Source organism: Cibotium barometz, chromosome 15, assembly GCF_041138505.1.
Source record: "Cibotium barometz isolate CiBa-2024 chromosome 15, ASM4113850v1, whole genome shotgun sequence".
NCBI classification, from domain to species: domain Eukaryota; kingdom Viridiplantae; phylum Streptophyta; class Polypodiopsida; order Cyatheales; family Cibotiaceae; genus Cibotium; species Cibotium barometz.
This window is the reverse complement of record NC_141060.1, coordinates 54,374,867-54,380,188: the sequence shown is the minus strand read 5'-3', so window position 1 is coordinate 54,380,188 and position 5,322 is coordinate 54,374,867.

The window sequence follows — 5,322 nt, the reverse complement described above, 5'->3', positions numbered from 1 at the left end:
TCGTTCCACACTTGCCACGGTTGTTCCAACCTAAAGCCACGGACGTATGTAAGCGTACGGTTGTTCCAAACCCAAAAAAACTTTAATAATAATAATAATAAATAAAAAAATTTACCACGGGCATTCCCACACTTGCCACGACCGTTCCAACCTAAAGCCATGGATGTATAGTCGTAAGCGTACGGCCATACCTTTAAAAAAAATGTACAATCATAAGCGTACCGCCATACCTTTAAAAAAAATGCCACGACCGTTCCACCCTAACCCACAGATGTACGTTCATAAGCGTATGACTGTACCAATTATTTTTTTCAAAAGAAAAACTAAATTTTAAAAAATGCCGCAGCCATTTCCAACCTAAAGCCACGGACGTATGTTTGCAAGACTTACTCCATCACCACCACCCATGACCCAAAGGTGCACCAACAATTCACGTCAATGCAATGGGACACTACTTTGAAGGTGATGACACAAACGCAGCACTGCCCATTTCCTATAATGGACATGTGGTTAAAGGCATCCTGGATGGAGATACTGGAGTAAGCATCCTCACACAAACATGCTGGGAAACCTAGGGCCAACCACGCCTCGATCCCACCACCTTGGTGATCAAGGTTGCGGACAGAAACTTTGCAAAACCCCTAAGCCTAGTGCATGACCTCAAGGTCAAAGTCTATGACATGACATTCCACCTCACATTTGTGGTCATGGACTTATGTAACGCCTCCTATGATGCCATCTTGGGTTGACCCTTCATAAGACAAACCCGACTGCTCCATGATTGGTACCTGCATAATGTCTACCTCTGCGCAACGTGTCTTAAACACTTAAGGTCAACTTATATACTTGGCACTCACATCCCATGGCCAAATCTCCCCTTGTTGAAGATTCTGTGACCACCTCCAGGAGCGACGATCTCTTTGTTTTCAATGCTTGTCATGAGGCCTTTGATGTCGCTCGAGTGGATGTGCGAGTGCCATTCCCAACCACTTCTCACATGAGTGATGAAGTCAACCATGATTGGCTGAAAGTCCTTGCTACGCTTGACACTCTCCCCGATCGCAAACTCGGCACACAATTCGTGCTCCCAAACAGCTAGACCATTCATGAACCCTACAAGGCCATTGCCTCGCTTAACACCCTGAGTGTAAGCGTAGTTCTACAGCCTCCAACAACCACCCTACGGGTCTAGATAGATTTCCCCTTTGGCCAAAACATACAATGGAAATGTGCCTTGCTGTCTCCCACAGCAAGCCACAATCTTTTGCCATGGGAAACATGGGTCTCTCTAGGCAAACCATCTCTAAAAATTGCCCATGCCAAAATTCAATTGCTGGGTGGACAACACATACAAAGCCTTGGGTCCTTTACACAAACTGTCCATACTGTATCTAACCCATTAGCTTATAAGTTCTATGTGGTTCCCACATGTGAGACAAAAGAAGCCGTCATCCTTGGAGAAAGCTGGGTCCAGAATGCTACAAGTACAATTAACTCAGTTGGTTTGATAACACATCTACCCTCAAGCTTCCCCAGGGCAAGATAATAATGATCCTTCGGGATGGGGAGTGCTATCGACTTTGATCCTCTGCCCCCACAAACTGCTTCCACAAAGGGTATTGTCACACCCTCCGCAACAATCGGTAAGTCTTCCATTACCCCTGAACCACCACTAGATCGACTTTGATCCTCTGCCCCCACAAACTGCTTCCACAAAGGGTATTCTCACATCCTCCGCAACAATTCGGTAAGTCTTCCATTACCCTCACCACTAGAACTCAACCCACCATGAATATGGATTGGAATTCTGACTGAGAATGGTCTACAATGGTGGCAAGCCCACATATATCCTATGGTCCACCCCAATCTCATATTCTTGGAGGCGTGGAAAGCTCTTGGAAAACCCAATCTCATATTCTTGGAGGCGTGGAAATCTCTTGGAAAACCCACACTAACAAAAGAAGACACTTACATTCAAATCTCACATAAAATGTATCTAATGAGTGTTGGGTATTTCATTCCTAAAATTTCTATTGGAAATAACTAGTTGAAGTGCAAATTTTAGGTTATAGATGCAAGAGTACTCCAAGACCGAATTATCATTGGAAAAGAGTGGATTGATGCCACTCACTGCTAAATCAATTGGCGTGAAGAAACGGCCACCATGGAAATCAACGGCAAAAAGGCCATCGTTCTCTTGTGTCCCCAAGAGGAAATCATCCACACCCTCACCTTCGACTGCCCTTCCACCTAATGCCCCCTCCTCATCACCGGCAGTCTCCCCTATTCCCTCACTCCATGCCTCACCAAAGCTAGTCAATCGGCCATTGTCGACACCACCCACCAATGACAAACAAGCCTCGTCATTGACATTGCCCCTAAAATATACATCCTCGACCACCCACACTGCAAGCACCCTGACCTCATATCTTTATCATGACAATCAATGGTGGGTGACAAAGAATCTTATTGCTGCTCAAGGATTCTATGACGGCTACACAGAACTATGGATCCCTAGACGGCCATCTCTAAAACCCAAGTGCAAAAAGCCAATTAAGCCAACAAACACCAACCCTAAGATATAGCTTCAACGTTGGCTAATCTCCGACCACCTGTCTCTATGAAGGCACCACTCGCCTCTAGCTACCCAAGCATGCCGCTTGTGCTTATTCCCCACTGCAACTCCCCAAGAAGCCGCGAGATAAAAGGTCCCACAACCACGAGTTCGGCAACCCTAAGCACAGCGAAACCAACAACGTTGGATGCCTACTACCAATGTGCTCAAATGAAGGCAACACACACCTGTGGCTCCCTAAGCCATAATCAAAAGCCTCTCCTCCGTGTCAACTTATAGCTTAAAGCCTCGCCAACCAACTTATAGATTAAAGCATAGCGAAACCAACAACGTTGGATGCCTACTACCAATGTGCTCAAATGAAGGCAACACACACCTGTGGCTCCCTAAGCCATAATCAAAAGCCTCTCCTCCGTGTGTCGATAAAAGGTCCCACAACCACGAGTTTAGCAACCCTAAGCACAGCGAAACCAACAACGTTGGATGCCTACTACCAATGTGCTCAAATGAAGGCAACGCACACCTGTGGCTCCCTAAGCCATAATCAAAAGCCTCTCCTCCGTGTCAACAACCAACTTATAGCTTAAAGCCTCGCCAACCAACTTATAGCTTAAAGCCTCGTTGACACAAAAGCTGAAAGCCTCGCCAACCATAGACCTTCATCACTCACAGCGTTGGGTGCCCAAATGTCTCTTAGAAACCCAAGGCTTGAACGATGGCAATTCCATCATTTGGCTCTCAAGGCATACCCCTTAGTAGTTCGCCCACACCCACCATGCCAATACCTATCCAACAGACAAAGATGGTTTGGGGGTAGGCAAGTTTCCTCCTCCTCGACAAAATCCTCTAGAATTTCCCACACCCAACCCATGGGCACTCTAAAGGTCAATTCACCCAACCCTTTTAACCCATGTAGCCTCATCCTCAAAGATCCACCCCGCCCCTCGACTTCATCACCAAACCAAGGGGCAGTGCTACACATGGCTGAGCTTATGCAACCACTCAAAGGTAAGCTCAAAAATCTAGCCAAATGGGCTACTCCATACAAAACCCTCTTTAGGGGTGCTGACCAATAAACACCTACAAAAAAAAAGAAAAAAAGGAAAAAAAAAAGTCTCTAGGTGATTAGGACCACGGGCACACCTTTTGCCCTTGCCCATGCACAACACTTGCAAATCTCACTGGGCTTTGTCCTGTGTGCACACATCGCATAAAGCTTCATCATCGCGGCCATCTAGGTACATCTCTGTATTGGGGGACCATGGTGGGCACAAGCCTAGTCCATGGTATGACCCATCGTGCCTGGATCTTCTTAATCACCCCTATTACACCTAAATAATTACGCTTCATGTCTAATCAATCCTACCCAAAACTTCTTCTTCAGCTCAATACCTATGGATCCTCAACATCGATTAATACTCCTATAACACTGGATCCCAGAGCTCCAATGACAGAAGAAGAAAAAGCATAAAAAGAAAACGAGAGAACACCGCAACCTGATAACTCAAAATCCATGGGAGCGAAGATAACCATCACGGTGTCTTGACAAAGATGATAGAGCTTCATGAACATCGCCATCGACATACAACATCTCGGAGCGCAAGCAGTCTCCATGCATGTTGCCTCCTTGTCCCTTTGGAATTTCCCCCTTGCCACTTGCTTACTAACTACTAACCCCATTGTTTTACTACCTCCTCTTTAATCATACCACCTACCATTGGGATACTGGTCATTAAGTATTCCATGCTAGTCTACTCATTCAAGTACCCTGACTCCTCTAATGAGGATGTCCCACCTCAAAAGCAATTTAAAAAAATAATAATAAAAAGATAAAGAGTACTATTGGGCACATACAAAAAAGATAAAGAGTACTATTGGGCACATACAAAAAAGAAAAGTCTAAGAGCCTGTAGTACGACTAGCTGGATACTTAATTACCAATACTCCACTAACTTCTTTCCATCATACTAACTCCCCCGTTGCCTCTCATTTTCAGAGATACAGAAGAACCAACCAAGTGCGACCTTCCCTGTGTGCCTCACCAATCATGATATCACCGATCACGAGGATGTGATCGACTTTAGGAAGGAGAGTATGTTAACCACACATTGGTTAACACATTCCTATGACAACTATGTCTGCGCACTTATGTAATGGACACCCGTGCTATATTGTAAATCCCATCATTTGATGAGGGAAACACCAAGTATTGAGCTTCAAAGGAAGGACACGAGGATCTTGGTCAGTTGGCCAAACCATAGAGAAAAGCCTTGTAACTATGTTTTGAGCGCCTCGGGTCACTTACTTCCGGGTGGTGGCCTAGTGGAAAAAGGCTTGGAACTATAAAAGCCAATTTCTTTTATTTGTAACTTAGTGTTCTCTCTCCCCCTCTCTCTTGCAATTCTAATCTAGCATGTGTGTGTGCTTAAGGTTAGGGCTTGGGAGTAATAAGTGCTAATCAATTGTTACCTCTCTCTCTCTCTCTCTCTCTCTCTCTCTCTCTCTCTCATGATTAGGCTAACCAATGCGATCCTCTTCCGTGGAGATCCCACACGATCTTCACGAGAGAGCTTGCATCACCCGTTGGATTAGAGCAACCGCCTTAGTGTGACAACGAGTGCGGGAGGACGACAGTGATGTGCGGCTATGGTGGAGCTCTTGAGCCATGCTTAACCTCGGTGGATAGGCAACTTTCCATAACACGGTTAGGGTAGGGTTTCCTTAACAAGCACTCCCAAATGAGAATA